This window comes from Oncorhynchus mykiss, unplaced genomic scaffold, assembly GCF_013265735.2.
Source record: "Oncorhynchus mykiss isolate Arlee unplaced genomic scaffold, USDA_OmykA_1.1 un_scaffold_156, whole genome shotgun sequence".
Classification (NCBI taxonomy): Eukaryota; Metazoa; Chordata; class Actinopteri; order Salmoniformes; family Salmonidae; genus Oncorhynchus; species Oncorhynchus mykiss.
The window spans coordinates 883,901-899,920 of NW_023493666.1; the positions used below are offsets into that span (position 1 = coordinate 883,901).

General features: G+C 40.8%; 10 non-coding genes across 10 annotated transcripts; all 10 read right to left on the bottom strand.

Moving 5' to 3' along the window:
* Nucleotides 1–5,076: 5,076 nt before the first annotated feature.
* Nucleotides 5,077–5,148, bottom strand: trnat-ugu. Its single transcript has one exon. It is a non-coding gene; the product is annotated as a tRNA-Thr (tRNA).
* A 671-nt stretch (nt 5,149–5,819) lies between these two features.
* On the bottom strand, nt 5,820–5,891 carry trnaa-ugc. Its single transcript has one exon. It is a non-coding gene; the product is annotated as a tRNA-Ala (tRNA).
* A 1,371-nt stretch (nt 5,892–7,262) lies between these two features.
* trnat-ugu lies at nt 7,263–7,334 on the bottom strand. The gene has a single exon. It is a non-coding gene; the product is annotated as a tRNA-Thr (tRNA).
* Nucleotides 7,335–8,005: 671 nt separating this feature from the next.
* On the bottom strand, nt 8,006–8,077 carry trnaa-ugc. Its single transcript has one exon. It is a non-coding gene; the product is annotated as a tRNA-Ala (tRNA).
* A 1,371-nt stretch (nt 8,078–9,448) lies between these two features.
* trnat-ugu lies at nt 9,449–9,520 on the bottom strand. The gene has a single exon. It is a non-coding gene; the product is annotated as a tRNA-Thr (tRNA).
* Nucleotides 9,521–10,191: 671 nt separating this feature from the next.
* trnaa-ugc lies at nt 10,192–10,263 on the bottom strand. The gene has a single exon. It is a non-coding gene; the product is annotated as a tRNA-Ala (tRNA).
* Nucleotides 10,264–11,632: 1,369 nt separating this feature from the next.
* Nucleotides 11,633–11,704, bottom strand: trnat-ugu. Its single transcript has one exon. It is a non-coding gene; the product is annotated as a tRNA-Thr (tRNA).
* A 671-nt stretch (nt 11,705–12,375) lies between these two features.
* Nucleotides 12,376–12,447, bottom strand: trnaa-ugc. The gene has a single exon. It is a non-coding gene; the product is annotated as a tRNA-Ala (tRNA).
* A 1,371-nt stretch (nt 12,448–13,818) lies between these two features.
* Nucleotides 13,819–13,890, bottom strand: trnat-ugu. The gene has a single exon. It is a non-coding gene; the product is annotated as a tRNA-Thr (tRNA).
* Nucleotides 13,891–14,561: 671 nt separating this feature from the next.
* On the bottom strand, nt 14,562–14,633 carry trnaa-ugc. Its single transcript has one exon. It is a non-coding gene; the product is annotated as a tRNA-Ala (tRNA).
* Nucleotides 14,634–16,020: the final 1,387 nt, after the last annotated feature.

Consider the following 16,020-nt stretch of genomic DNA (forward strand, 5'->3'; position numbering starts at 1 on the left):
AGCCCCCTTAAGTTAATACTTTGTAGCGCCACCTTTTGCTGCGATTACAGCTGTAAGTCGCTTGGGGTATGTCTCTATCAGTTTTGCACATCGAGAGACTGAAATTTTTTCCCATGCCTCCTTGCAAAACAGCTTGAGCTCAGTGAGGTTGGATGGAGAGCATTTGTGAACAGCCGTTTTCAGTTCTTTCCACAGATTCTCGATTGGATTCAGGTCTGGACTTTGACTTGGCCATTCTAACACCTGGATATGTTTATTTTTTAACCATTCCATTGTAGATTTTGCTTTATGTTTTGGATCATTGTCTTGTTGGAAGACAAATCTCCGTCCCAGTCTCAGGTCTTTTGCAGACTCCATCAGGTTTTCTTCCAGAATGGTCCTGTATTTGGCTCCATCCATCTTCCCATCAATTTTAACCATCTTCCCTGTCCCTGCTGAAGAAAAGCAGGCCCAAACCATGATGCTGCCACCACCATGTTTGACAGTGGGGATGGTGTGTTCAGTGTAATGAGCTGTGTTGCTTTTACGCCAAACATAACATTTTGCATTGTTGCCAAAAAGTTCAATTTTGGTTTCATCTGACCAGAGCACCTTCTTCCACATGTTTGGTGTGTCTCCCAGGTGGCTTGTGGCAAACTTTAAACAACACTTTTTTTATGGATATCTTTAAGAAATGTCTTTCTTCTTGCTACTCTTCCATAAAGGCCAGATTTGTGCAATATACGACTGATTGTTGTCCTATGGACAGAGTCTCCCACCTCAGCTGTAGATCTCTGCAGTTCATCCAGAGTGATCATGGGCCTCTTGGCTGCATCTCTGATCAGTCTTCTCCTTGTATGAGCTGAAAGTTTTGAGGGACGGCCAGGTCTTGGTAGATTTGCAGTGGTCTGATACTCCTTCCATTTCAATATTATCGCTTGCACAGTGCTCCTTGGGATGTTTAAAGCTTGGTAAATCTTTTTGTATCCAAATCCGGCTTTAAACTTCTTCACAACAGTATCTCGGACCTGCCTGGGTTCCTTGTTCTTCATGATGCTCTCTGCGCTTTTAACGGACCTCTGAGACTATCACAGTGCAGGTGCATTTATACGGAGACTTGATTACACACAGGTGGATTGTATTTATCATCATTAGTCATTTAGGTCAACATTGGATCATTCAGAGATCCTCACTGAACTTCTGGAGAGAGTTTGCTGCACTGAAAGTAAAGGGGCTGAATAATTTTGCACGCCCAATTTTTCAGTTTTTGAGTTGTTAAAAAAGTTTGAAATATCCAATAAATGTCGTTCCACTTCATGATTGTGTCCCACTTGTTGTTGATTCTTCACAAAAAAATACAGTTTTATATCTTTATGTTTGAAGCCTGAAATGTGGCGAAAGGTCGCAAAGTTCAAGGGGGCCGAATACTTTCGCAAGGCACTGTATAAGCTTGGCTTTGTGTCTGGAGCCCAACTGTCTCTCATCACCTCCTTCATGGCCTACCTCCTTCTCCCTCTGCAGTCTGGCACTAAGTGTGACACCGTTCAGGTGGCTGGTCTGACCGTGTCCTACAACGGGTAAATATGACATCTGATTGGTTGGTGGGTTGATTAAAACAAAAGTTTTGATCATTAGAATACGAGGGAGAGTTTGACCAAAACACACATGGGCTTGTGCCGGGGCTCCCTCTTGTGGGAATATACAGTATGGTTGTTACTGAGCCAGGAATCCTGGCTGTTTTGTCACTGTGCGTATGTCAATGATAGTTCAGCAACAATTATTTAAACATCATTATTACCAGACATTTTCTGTTCCCCAGGTCGCCTGGTGTACGATGGCAGCATGTTGTCAGAATGTAACAGAGACTGCTCCTGCTTGGCTGGGGAGTGGGACCCTGTGTGTTCAGACAACGGCATCACCTACACCTCCCCCTGCCTCGAAGGCTGCGCCAGCTTTACAGGTTACGGCAAGAACACGGTACCAATACTATTAATTTACTGAGTGTACAATGCTGGCCCATGTTGACTCCAATGCTTCCCACAGTTGTGTCAAGTCGGCTGTATGTCTTTTGAGTGGTGGACCATTCTTGATACACACGGGAAAATGTTGAGCGTAATAAAAAAAACCAGCAGCGTTGCAGTTCTTGACACAAACTGGTACCCCTGGCACCTACTACCATGACCCGTTTAAAGGCACTTAAATATTTTGTCTTGCCCATTCACCCTCTGAATGGCACACATACACAATCCATGTCTCAATTGCCTCAAGCCTTACAATATACTTAAAAAAAACGTTATCCTCTTTATCTCTACTGATTGAAGTGGATTTAACTAGTGACATCCATAAGGGATTATAGCTTTAACCTGGATTCACCTGGTCAGCATATGTCATGGAAAGATCAGGGTTTCTTATTATTTTATACACTCAGTGTAACTCATTGGCACTGAAATGAGTTATTTTCAACCATTAACTGGGGCCTTGTTGAGGCCTTATCTAAGTAAGTAATTGCTGACTGACAATTAAGTATTATTTTGATGTATGGAAAAAATATGGTATGCAATTCATATGTAGAGAAAGTTCTCTCTGGTGGTTGTTCAATATGACATCAACTTTTACAGGGCACTCTGGTAAAATAGATGTTTAATCTCAGTGTGACTCTTAAACCCTGTTTAAATAAAAGTTTAATAAAAAAAAAACATCAACACAAACACAGGATATGGGGTACACATGGTATCACATCATTACATACTCGGCCCTACTGCACCTGCATTCCAGCACCATTCCAGCATCTGGAATTGACTCAACATGTTTGAGGTGGGGGATCAATACATGTGGGGGAAGAGGTGTCTGTCGAATGTATGATTCTGATATGTACAGGTAAGTTCATTGTGTGTTTGTGTGGGGGGAGGTGTGTTTGAATATCAATGAGCAGCAGTGTTGTGATGTGTCCTATTCCGTCCTTGCAGAGTGATTTTTCTTGGCCTCATCACATGTCTCAGTGGCTCCTCCTTAGGAGGGAGGGGGACACCACCACGGGACAGACCCCACACTCATCGCTAGAGATCGAACTTCAGACTCCCTCCAAAACCACTGAACCCCTCAACACACCGAAAGAGATTACGGTGCACACCGTTAGAGGGAGCTGGAACAGGATAACTCCCTCCAAACTCACAAAGACACAGAGGAGGAGGAACTATCCAACACTCAGGGAGAGAGAACGAGTGACCTCAGTTGAACACAGACAGAAAGAGAAGGTGGAAGAGGCGTTAGATAGAGGAGGATATTACCCCAGAGGCCATTCCTCCTGTTCATGTGAGCAAGAAAGAGCAGAAGGCTTCTGATTAGCCAAATGGCAGGTAGAGGTCATAGTGATTCACACCCACAGAGAGAAAGATAACCCACACAACCACTTGGTTGAGATGAACCACACAGAGGTAGAGGCAGAGGGCCTTCAGGGCTAGCCAGTCAGCCTGCCTGCTCTGATCCTCAAGTCAATTGTATTTAAATTCATGTTCATTAACAATTTTTATTCAAGAATTGAAAAGTGTAATTTACATAATGATCATTTTTCACTGTCTTCAACCCTCAAGAACCAGGGTGAGTCTGGGTCACACTTTTCCTGTGCAAACCGAACTTGCATATCATCATAGACAGGGCCGAAACGTTAATCTTTTAACCTTGCCTGAATAAAACAATGCATTTTTTTTTTATAGTGAGCAAGAGTTGGGCTTTTTCCTCCTGATGAATAATTAATATTTTTCCTCCTCTTCCTTGTGGCAGACGCAGCAGCACACTGCCCTCCAAAGCCTGCAAAATAATCGCCGGACTGCCCCTTTCCTAGCTCTGCATGGAACATTCATATTCAACTGCGACCTGGTCACACAGAGTTACAGATGGAATAAACAAGCGTACAGTCAATAACACAATAGAAGAAAAAAAAGAAAGTCTATATACAGTGCGTGCAAATGGAGGTAAGGCAATAAATAGGCCATAGTAGCGAAGTATTTACAATATAGCAAATTAACACTGGAGTGATAGATGAGCAGATGATGATGTGCAAATAGAAATTAGATAGATTGAATGGGCTATTTACAGATAGGCTTTGTACAGCTTCAGCGATCAGTTAGCTGCTCAGATAGCCGATGTTTAAAGTTAGCAGTGTTGCCAACACCTCAGTAAGGAAAGTAGCTATTGGCTGTCCTAAAAGTCGCTAGAAGTTGCTAAATGATGTCAGCACCTAATTTGCATAATTGTCCATGTGCATGTAATTGTGATGGACACTGTAGGAGTGAGGAATAACATTGTGGAAGAGACAAAAGGTGAGTAAAATGAAAATGTCTGCAAGTATTCAGAGTGGTCTGAATACTTGCTAAATATAGCGACTAAGTCGCTAAGTTGGCAACACTGAAAGTTAGTGAGGGAAATATGTCTCCAGCTTCAGCGATTTTTGCAATTCGTTCCAGTCATTGTCAGCAGAGAACTGGAAGGAAAGGCGGCCAAAGGAGGTGTTGGCTTTGGGGATGACCAGTGAGATATACCTGCTGGAGCGCGTGCTACGGGTGGGTGTTGTTATCGTGACCAGTGAGCTGAGATAAGGCGGAGCTTTACCTAGCATAGACTAAAAAGATGACCTGGAACCAGTGGGTCTGGCGACGAATATGTAGCGAGGGCCAGCCGACTAGAGCATACAGGTCGTTGTGGCCATATCAATACAATTGACCCTTTCTTGACACTGTTCTAATGAAAGTACATTGCCATAATATCATCTAGCTTCCATAAACATCGAACAAGTCTTGAACCCAGGATTGAACCCATGTGCTTCAGTTTACAAAAACAGATGACTTAGCACATCTATTTCCTTCTTAAAATGTCAACATTCTCAAAAGTAGAGTTGTGCAAAAGCTAATTTCACAACTAAATATACTCACCAGAGAATTTGGGGATTAACTTCAGAGCGCATGCATTTCAAGTATTAGCTGTACCGTAGAGGCACATCCCCTTACTATATAATAGCAGGGTTGCCATTTTGAGAACTTTTTTTTTCTTCAAAGTCCTTCAGTGAAAGAACCTTCCCATGGTACCAGCTATCTTTCAGTAAGGCACGGATGGGATTTGAACCCATGATCTTCGGTTTACAAGACCGACGCCTTACCGCTTGGCCACCATGCCACTCTATGCTGCAAGATATTTATCAACATTCTGGAAAGTTGTAGTTGTATAATGTGAATTTGGCACACAAATAACATCTCTGTTTCCTGTGAGAATTGCAACATTCTGGAAAGTAGGACATGGGCCATTGCAAAAATATTAATGGAGAAGCTGGGGATTGAACCCAGGACCTCATACATGCAAAGCATGTATAAAAATAACATCTCTGTTTCCTGTGAGAATTTCAACATTCTGGAAAGTAGGAGTTGTGTAATGTGAATTTGGCACACAAATACTCAGTGGAGAACCTTGGGATTGAACCAAGGACCTCATACTAAAATAGCATGCACTCCCCCTCTGAGCTTCGATCCCATTTTATTTGCAGATAAAATGCAATATTAATACAATGTACTTTTTATATACACCACTCCATTGAAACTACAATGAAATGATAGCAGCAATTCTAAATACAAGCAAGTATGGACAGTCATCTAACCCATGAACTTCAGTTTTTGAAAATGATGCAATTGAAATTGGCAACCATGACACTTCTGTTCCATAAATGTACGAACAGGGATTGAACACATGTTCTTCAGATTACAAGAGCAAATTATTTAGCACATCTCTGTTTCCTGCTGAGAATTTCAACATTCTGGAAAGTAGGACATGGGCCATCATTGCAAAAATATTAATGGAGAAGCTGGGGATTGAACCCAGGACCTCATACATGCAAAGCATGCGCTCTACCACTGAGCTACATCCCCTTTCCGGGAAAGAAGAAAATGTTTTTTTTATTTTTTTATTTCACCTATTATTAACCAGGTAAGCTAGTTGAGAACAAGTTTTCATATTCAACTGCGACCTGGCCACACAGAGTTACAGATGGAATAAACAAGCGTACAGTCAATAACACAATAGAATAAAAAAAAGAAAGTCTATATACAGTGCGTGCAAATGGAGGTAAGGCAATAAATAGGCCATAGTAGCGAAGTATTTACAATTTAGCAAATTAACACTGGAGTGATAGATGAGCAGATGATGATATGCAAATAGAAATACAGGTGTGCAAAGAGCAGAAAGTATATTAAAACAATATGGGGATGAGGTAGGTAGATTGGATGGGCTATTTACAGAAAGGCTTTGTACAGCTTCAGCGATCAGTTAGCTGCTCAGATAGCCGATGTTTAAAGTTAGCAGTGTTGCCAACACCTCAGTAAGGAAAGTAGCTATTGGCTGTCCTAAAAGTTGCTAGAAGTTGCTAAATGATGTCAGCACCTAATTTGCATAATTGTCCATGTGCATGTAATTGTGATGGACACTGTAGGAGTGAGGAATAACATTGTGGAAGAGACAAAAAGTGAGTAAAATGAAAATGTCTGCAAGTATTCAGAGTGGTCTGAATACTTGCTAAATACAGCGACTAAGTCGCTAAGTTGGCAACACTGAAAGTTAGTGAGGGAAATATGTCTCCAGCTTCAGCGATTTTTGCAATTCGTTCCAGTCATTGTCAGCAGAGAACTGGAAGGAAAGGCGGCCAAAGGAGGTGTTGGCTTTGGGGATGACCAGTGAGATATACCTGCTGGAGCGCGTGCTACGGGTGGGTGTTGTTATCGTGACCAGTTAGCTGAGATAAGGCGGAGCTTTACCTAGCATAGACTAAAAAGATGACCTGGAACCAGTGGGTCTGGCGACGAATATGTAGCGAGGGCCAGCCGACTAGAGCATACAGGTCGTTGTGGCCATATCAATACAATTGACCCTTTCTTTACACTGTTCTAATGAAAGTACATTGCCATAATATCATCTAGCTTCCATAAACATCGAACAAGGCTTGAACCCAGGATTGAACCCATGTGCTTCAGTTTACAAAAACAGATGACTTAGCACATCTATTTCCTTCTTAAAATGTCAACATTCTCAAAAGTAGAGTTGTGCAAAAGCTAATTTCACAACTAAATATACTCACCAGAGTATTTGGGGATTAACTTCAGAGCGCATGCATTTCAAGTATTAGCTCTACCGTAGAGGCACATCCCCTTACTATATAATAGCAGGGTTGCCATTTTGAGAACTTTTTTTTTCTTCAAAGTCCTTCAGTGAAAGAACCTTCCCATGGTACCAGCTATCTTTCAGTAAGGCACGGATGGGATTTGAACCCATGATCTTCGGTTTACAAGACCGACGCCTTACCGCTTGGCCACCATGCCACTCTATGCTTCAAGATATTTATCAACATTCTGGAAAGTTGTAGTTGTATAATGTGAATTTGGCACACAAATAACATCTCTGTTTCCTGTGAGAATTGCAACATTCTGGAAAGTAGGACATGGGCCATTGCAAAAATATTAATGGAGAAGCTGGGGATTGAACCCAGGACCTCATACATGCAAAGCATGTATAAAAATAACATCTCTGTTTCCTGTGAGAATTTCAACATTCTGGAAAGTAGGAGTTGTGTAATGTGAATTTGGCACACAAATACTCAGTGGAGAACCTTGGGATTGAACCAAGGACCTCATACTAAAATAGCATGCACTCCCCCTCTGAGCTTCGATCCCATTTTATTTGCAGATAAAATGCAATATTAATACAATGTACTTTTTATATACACCACTCCATTGAAACTACAATGAAATGATAGCAGCAATTCTAAATACAAGCAAGTATGGACAGTCATCTAACCCATGAACTTCAGTTTTTGAAAATTATGCAATTGAAATTGGCAACCATGCCACTTCTGTTCCATAAATGTACGAACAGGGATTGAACACATGTTCTTCAGATTACAAGAGCAAATTATTTAGCACATCTCTGTTTCCTGCTGAGAATTTCAACATTCTGGAAAGTAGGACATGGGCAATCATTGCAAAAATATTAATGGAGAAGCTGGGGATTGAACCCAGGACCTCATACATGCAAAGCATGCGCTCTACCACTGAGCTACATCCCCTTTCTGGGAAAGAAGAAAATGTTTCTTTTTTTTTTTTATTTCACCTATAATTAACCAGGTAAGCTAGTTGAGAACAAGTTTTCATATTCAACTGCGACCTGGCCACACAGAGTTACAGATGGAATAAACAAGCGTACAGTCAATAACACAATAGAAGAAAAAAAAGAAAGTCTATATACAGTGCGTGCAAATGGAGGTAAGGCAATAAATAGGCCATAGTAGCGAAGTATTTACAATTTAGCAAATTAACACTGGAGTGATAGATGAGCAGATGATGATGTGCAAATAGAAATACAGGTGTGCAAAGAGCAGAAAGTATATTAAAACAATATGGGGATGAGGTAGGTAGATTGGATGGGCTATTTACAGAAAGGCTTTGTACAGCTTCAGCGATCAGTTAGCTGCTCAGATAGCCGATGTTTAAAGTTAGCAGTGTTGCCAACACCTCAGTAAGGAAAGTAGCTATTGGCTGTCCTAAAAGTTGCTAGAAGTTGCTAAATGATGTCAGCACCTAATTTGCATAATTGTCCATGTGCATGTAATTGTGATGGACACTGTAGGAGTGAGGAATAACATTGTGGAAGAGACAAAAAGTGAGTAAAATGAAAATGTCTGCAAGTATTCAGAGTGGTCTGAATACTTGCTAAATACAGCGACTAAGTCGCTAAGTTGGCAACACTGAAAGTTAGTGAGGGAAATATGTCTCCAGCTTCAGCGATTTTTGCAATTCGTTCCAGTCATTGTCAGCAGAGAACTGGAAGGAAAGGCGGCCAAAGGAGGTGTTGGCTTTGGGGATGACCAGTGAGATATACCTGCTGGAGCGCGTGCTACGGGTGGGTGTTGTTATCGTGACCAGTGAGCTGAGATAAGGCGGAGCTTTACCTAGCATAGACTAAAAAGATGACCTGGAACCAGTGGGTCTGGCGACGAATATGTAGCGAGGGCCAGCCGACTAGAGCATACAGGTCGTTGTGGCCATATCAATACAATTGACCCTTTCTTTACACTGTTCTAATGAAAGTACATTGCCATAATATCATCTAGCTTCCATAAACATCGAACAAGGCTTGAACCCAGGATTGAACCCATGTGTTTCAGTTTACAAAAACAGATGACTTAGCACATCTATTTCCTTCTTAAAATGTCAACATTCTCAAAAGTAGAGTTGTGCAAAAGCTAATTTCACAACTAAATATACTCACCAGAGAATTTGGGGATTAACTTCAGAGCGCATGCATTTCAAGTATTAGCTCTACCGTAGAGGCACATCCCCTTACTATATAATAGCAGGGTTGCCATTTTGAGAACTTTTTTTTTCTTCAAAGTCCTTCAGTGAAAGAACCTTCCCATGGTACCAGCTATCTTTCAGTAAGGCACAGATGGGATTTGAACCCATGATCTTCGGTTTACAAGACCGACGCCTTACCGCTTGGCCACCATGCCACTCTATGCTGCAAGATATTTATCAACATTCTGGAAAGTTGTAGTTGTATAATGTGAATTTGGCACACAAATAACATCTCTGTTTCCTGTGAGAATTGCAACATTCTGGAAAGTAGGACATGGGCCATTGCAAAAATATTAATGGAGAAGCTGGGGATTGAACCCAGGACCTCATACATGCAAAGCATGTATAAAAATAACATCTCTGTTTCCTGTGAGAATTTCAACATTCTGGAAAGTAGGAGTTGTGTAATGTGAATTTGGCACACAAATACTCAGTGGAGAACCTTGGGATTGAACCAAGGACCTCATACTAAAATAGCATGCACTCCCCCTCTGAGCTTCGATCCCATTTTATTTGCAGATAAAATGCAATATTAATACAATGTACTTTTTATATACACCACTCCATTGAAACTACAATGAAATGATAGCAGCAATTCTAAATACAAGCAAGTATGGACAGTCATCTAACCCATGAACTTCAGTTTTTGAAAATGATGCAATTGAAATTGGCAACCATGCCACTTCTGTTCCATAAATGTACGAACAGGGATTGAACACATGTTCTTCAGATTACAAGAGCAAATTATTTAGCACATCTCTGTTTCCTGCTGAGAATTTCAACATTCTGGAAAGTAGGACATGGGCCATCATTGCAAAAATATTAATGGAGAAGCTGGGGATTGAACCCAGGACTTCATACATGCAAAGCATGCACTCTACCACTGAGCTACATCCCCTTTCTGGGAAAGAAGAAAATGTTTCTTTTTTTATTTTATTTCACCTATAATTAACCAGGTAAGCTAGTTGAGAACAAGTTTTCATATTCAACTGCGACCTGGCCACACAGAGTTACAGATGGAATAAACAAGCGTACAGTCAATAACACAATAGAAGAAAAAAAAGAAAGTCTATATACAGTGCGTGCAAATGGAGGTAAGGCAATAAATAGGCCATAGTAGCGAAGTATTTACAATTTAGCAAATTAACACTGGAGTGATAGATGAGCAGATGATGATATGCAAATAGAAATACAGGTGTGCAAAGAGCAGAAAGTATATTAAAACAATATGGGGATGAGGTAGGTAGATTGGATGGGCTATTTACAGAAAGGCTTTGTACAGCTTCAGCGATCAGTTAGCTGCTCAGATAGCCGATGTTTAAAGTTAGCAGTGTTGCCAACACCTCAGTAAGGAAAGTAGCTATTGGCTGTCCTAAAAGTTGCTAGAAGTTGCTAAATGATGTCAGCACCTAATTTGCATAATTGTCCATGTGCATGTAATTGTGATGGACACTGTAGGAGTGAGGAATAACATTGTGGAAGAGACAAAAAGTGAGTAAAATGAAAATGTCTGCAAGTATTCAGTGGTCTGAATACTTGCTAAATACAGCGACTAAGTCGCTAAGTTGGCAACACTGAAAGTTAGTGAGGGAAATATGTCTCCAGCTTCAGCGATTTTTGCAATTCGTTCCAGTCATTGTCAGCAGAGAACTGGAAGGAAAGGCGGCCAAAGGAGGTGTTGGCTTTGGGGATGACCAGTGAGATATACCTGCTGGAGCGCGTGCTACGGGTGGGTGTTGTTATCGTGACCAGTGAGCTGAGATAAGGCGGAGCTTTACCTAGCATAGACTAAAAAGATGACCTGGAACCAGTGGGTCTGGCGACGAATATGTAGCGAGGGCCAGCCGACTAGAGCATACAGGTCGTTGTGGCCATATCAATACAATTGACCCTTTCTTTACACTGTTCTAATGAAAGTACATTGCCATAATATCATCTAGCTTCCATAAACATCGAACAAGGCTTGAACCCAGGATTGAACCCATGTGCTTCAGTTTACAAAAACAGATGACTTAGCACATCTATTTCCTTCTTAAAATGTCAACATTCTCAAAAGTAGAGTTGTGCAAAAGCTAATTTCACAACTAAATATACTCACCAGAGAATTTGGGGATTAACTTCAGAGCGCATGCATTTCAAGTATTAGCTCTACCGTAGAGGCACATCCCCTTACTATATAATAGCAGGGTTGCCATTTTGAGAACTTTTTTTTTCTTCAAAGTCCTTCAGTGAAAGAACCTTCCCATGGTACCAGCTATCTTTCAGTAAGGCACGGATGGGATTTGAACCCATGATCTTCGGTTTACAAGACCGACGCCTTACCGCTTGGCCACCATGCCACTCTATGCTGCAAGATATTTATCAACATTCTGGAAAGTTGTAGTTGTATAATGTGAATTTGGCACACAAATAACATCTCTGTTTCCTGTGAGAATTGCAACATTCTGGAAAGTAGGACATGGGCCATTGCAAAAATATTAATGGAGAAGCTGGGGATTGAACCCAGGACCTCATACATGCAAAGCATGTATAAAAATAACATCTCTGTTTCCTGTGAGAATTTCAACATTCTGGAAAGTAGGAGTTGTGTAATGTGAATTTGGCACACAAATACTCAGTGGAGAACCTTGGGATTGAACCAAGGACCTCATACTAAAATAGCATGCACTCCCCCTCTGAGCTTCGATCCCATTTTATTTGCAGATAAAATGCAATATTAATACAATGTACTTTTTATATACACCACTCCATTGAAACTACAATGAAATGATAGCAGCAATTCTAAATACAAGCAAGTATGGACAGTCATCTAACCCATGAACTTCAGTTTTTGAAAATGATGCAATTGAAATTGGCAACCATGCCACTTCTGTTCCATAAATGTACGAACAGGGATTGAACACATGTTCTTCAGATTACAAGAGCAAATTATTTAGCACATCTCTGTTTCCTGCTGAGAATTTCAACATTCTGGAAAGTAGGACATGGGCCATCATTGCAAAAATATTAATGGAGAAGCTGGGGATTGAACCCAGGACCTCATACATGCAAAGCATGCGCTCTACCACTGAGCTACATCCCCTTTCTGGGAAAGAAGAAAATGTTTCTTTTTTTATTTTATTTCACCTATAATTAACCAGGTAAGCTAGTTGAGAACAAGTTTTCATATTCAACTGCGACCTGGCCACACAGAGTTACAGATGGAATAAACAAGCGTACAGTCAATAACACAATAGAAGAAAAAAAAGAAAGTCTATATACAGTGCGTGCAAATGGAGGTAAGGCAATAAATAGGCCATAGTAGCGAAGTATTTACAATTTAGCAAATTAACACTGGAGTGATAGATGAGCAGATGATGATATGCAAATAGAAATACAGGTGTGCAAAGAGCAGAAAGTATATTAAAACAATATGGGGATGAGGTAGGTAGATTGGATGGGCTATTTACAGAAAGGCTTTGTACAGCTTCAGCGATCAGTTAGCTGCTCAGATAGCCGATGTTTAAAGTTAGCAGTGTTGCCAACACCTCAGTAAGGAAAGTAGCTATTGGCTGTCCTAAAAGTTGCTAGAAGTTGCTAAATGATGTCAGCACCTAATTTGCATAATTGTCCATGTGCATGTAATTGTGATGGACACTGTAGGAGTGAGGAATAACATTGTGGAAGAGACAAAAAGTGAGTAAAATGAAAATGTCTGCAAGTATTCAGAGTGGTCTGAATACTTGCTAAATACAGCGACTAAGTCGCTAAGTTGGCAACACTGAAAGTTAGTGAGGGAAATATGTCTCCAGCTTCAGCGATTTTTGCAATTCGTTCCAGTCATTGTCAGCAGAGAACTGGAAGGAAAGGCGGCCAAAGGAGGTGTTGGCTTTGGGGATGACCAGTGAGATATACCTGCTGGAGCGTGTGCTACGGGTGGGTGTTGTTATCGTGACCAGTGAGCTGAGATAAGGCGGAGCTTTACCTAGCATAGACTAAAAAGATGACCTGGAACCAGTGGGTCTGGCGACGAATATGTAGCGAGGGCCAGCCGACTAGAGCATACAGGTCGTTGTGGCCATATCAATACAATTGACCCTTTCTTTACACTGTTCTAATGAAAGTACATTGCCATAATATCATCTAGCTTCCATAAACATCGAACAAGGCTTGAACCCAGGATTGAACCCATGTGCTTCAGTTTACAAAAACAGATGACTTAGCACATCTATTTCCTTCTTAAAATGTCAACATTCTCAAAAGTAGAGTTGTGCAAAAGCTAATTTCACAACTAAATATACTCACCAGAGAATTTGGGGATTAACTTCAGAGCGCATGCATTTCAAGTATTAGCTCTACCGTAGAGGCACATCCCCTTACTATATAATAGCAGGGTTGCCATTTTGAGAACTTTTTTTTTCTTCAAAGTCCTTCAGTGAAAGAACCTTCCCATGGTACCAGCTATCTTTCAGTAAGGCACGGATGGGATTTGAACCCATGATCTTCGGTTTACAAGACCGACGCCTTACCGCTTGGCCACCATGCCACTCTATGCTGCAAGATATTTATCAACATTCTGGAAAGTTGTAGTTGTATAATGTGAATTTGGCACACAAATAACATCTCTGTTTCCTGTGAGAATTGCAACATTCTGGAAAGTAGGACATGGGCCATTGCAAAAATATTAATGGAGAAGCTGGGGATTGAACCCAGGACCTCATACATGCAAAGCATGTATAAAAATAACATCTCTGTTTCCTGTGAGAATTTCAACATTCTGGAAAGTAGGAGTTGTGTAATGTGAATTTGGCACACAAATACTCAGTGGAGAACCTTGGGATTGAACCAAGGACCTCATACTAAAATAGCATGCACTCCCCCTCTGAGCTTCGATCCCATTTTATTTGCAGATAAAATGCAATATTAATACAATGTACTTTTTATATACACCACTCCATTGAAACTACAATGAAATGATAGCAGCAATTCTAAATACAAGCAAGTATGGACAGTCATCTAACCCATGAACTTCAGTTTTTGAAAATGATGCAATTGAAATTGGCAACCATGCCACTTCTGTTCCATAAATGTACGAACAGGGATTGAACACATGTTCTTCAGATTACAAGAGCAAATTATTTAGCACATCTCTGTTTCCTGCTGAGAATTTCAACATTCTGGAAAGTAGGACATGGGCCATCATTGCAAAAATATTAATGGAGAAGCTGGGGATTGAACCCAGGACCTCATACATGCAAAGGATGCGCTCTACCACTGAGCTACATCCCCTTTCTGTGAAAGAAGAAAATGTTTCTTTTTTTATTTTATTTCACCTATAATTAACCAGGTAAGCTAGTTGAGAACAAGTTTTCATATTCAACTGCGACCTGGCCACACAGAGTTACAGAGTTACAGAGTTACAGAGTTACGCTCCACCACTGAGCTACATCCCCTTTCTGGGAAAGAAGAAAATGTTTCTTATTTTTTTTTATTTCACCTATAATTAACCAGGTAAGCTAGTTGAGAACAAGTTTTCATATTCAACTGCGACCTGGCCACACAGAGTTACAGATGGAATAAACAAGCGTACAGTCAATAACACAATAGAAGAAAAAAAAGAAAGTCTATATACAGTGCGTGCAAATGGAGGTAAGGCAATAAATAGGCCATAGTAGCGAAGTATTTACAATTTAGCAAATTAACACTGGAGTGATAGATGAGCAGATGATGATATGCAAATAGAAATACAGGTGTGCAAAGAGCAGAACGTATATTAAAACAATATGGGGATGAGGTAGGTAGATTGGATGGGCTATTTACAGATAGGCTTTGTACAGCTTCAGCGATCAGTTAGCTGCTCAGATAGCCGATGTTTAAAGTTAGCAGTGTTGCCAACACCTCAGTAAGGAAAGTAGCTATTGGCTGTCCTAAAAGTTGCTAGAAGTTGCTAAATGATGTCAGCACCTAATTTGCATAATTGTCCATGTAATTGTGATGGACACTGTAGGAGTGAGGAATAACATTGTGGAAGAGACAAAAAGTGAGTAAAATGAAAATGTCTGAATACTTGCTAAATACAGCGACTAAGTCGCTAAGTGGGCAACACTGAAAGTTAGTGAGGGAAATATGTCTCCAGCTTCAGCGATTTTTGCAATTCGTTCCAGTCATTGTCAGCAGAGAACTGGAAGGAAAGGCGGCCAAAGGAGGTGTTGGCTTTGGGGATGACCAGTGAGATATACCTGCTGGAGCGCGTGCTACGGGTGGGTGTTGTTATCGTGACCAGTGAGCTGAGATAAGGCGGAGCTTTACCTAGCATAGACTAAAAAGATGACCTGGAACCAGTGGGTCTGGCGACGAATATGTAGCGAGGGCCAGCCGACTAGAGCATACAGGTCGTTGTGGCCATATCAATACAATTGACCCTTTCTTTACACTGTTCTAATGAAAGTACATTGCCATAATATCATCTAGCTTCCATAAACATCGAACAAGGCTTGAACCCAGGATTGAACCCATGTGCTTCAGTTTACAAAAACAGATGACTTAGCACATCTATTTCCTTCTTAAAATGTCAACATTCTCAAAAGTAGAGTTGTGCAAAAGCTAATTTCACAACTAAATATACTCACCAGAGAATTTGGGGATTAACTTCAGAGCGCATGCATTTCAAGTATTA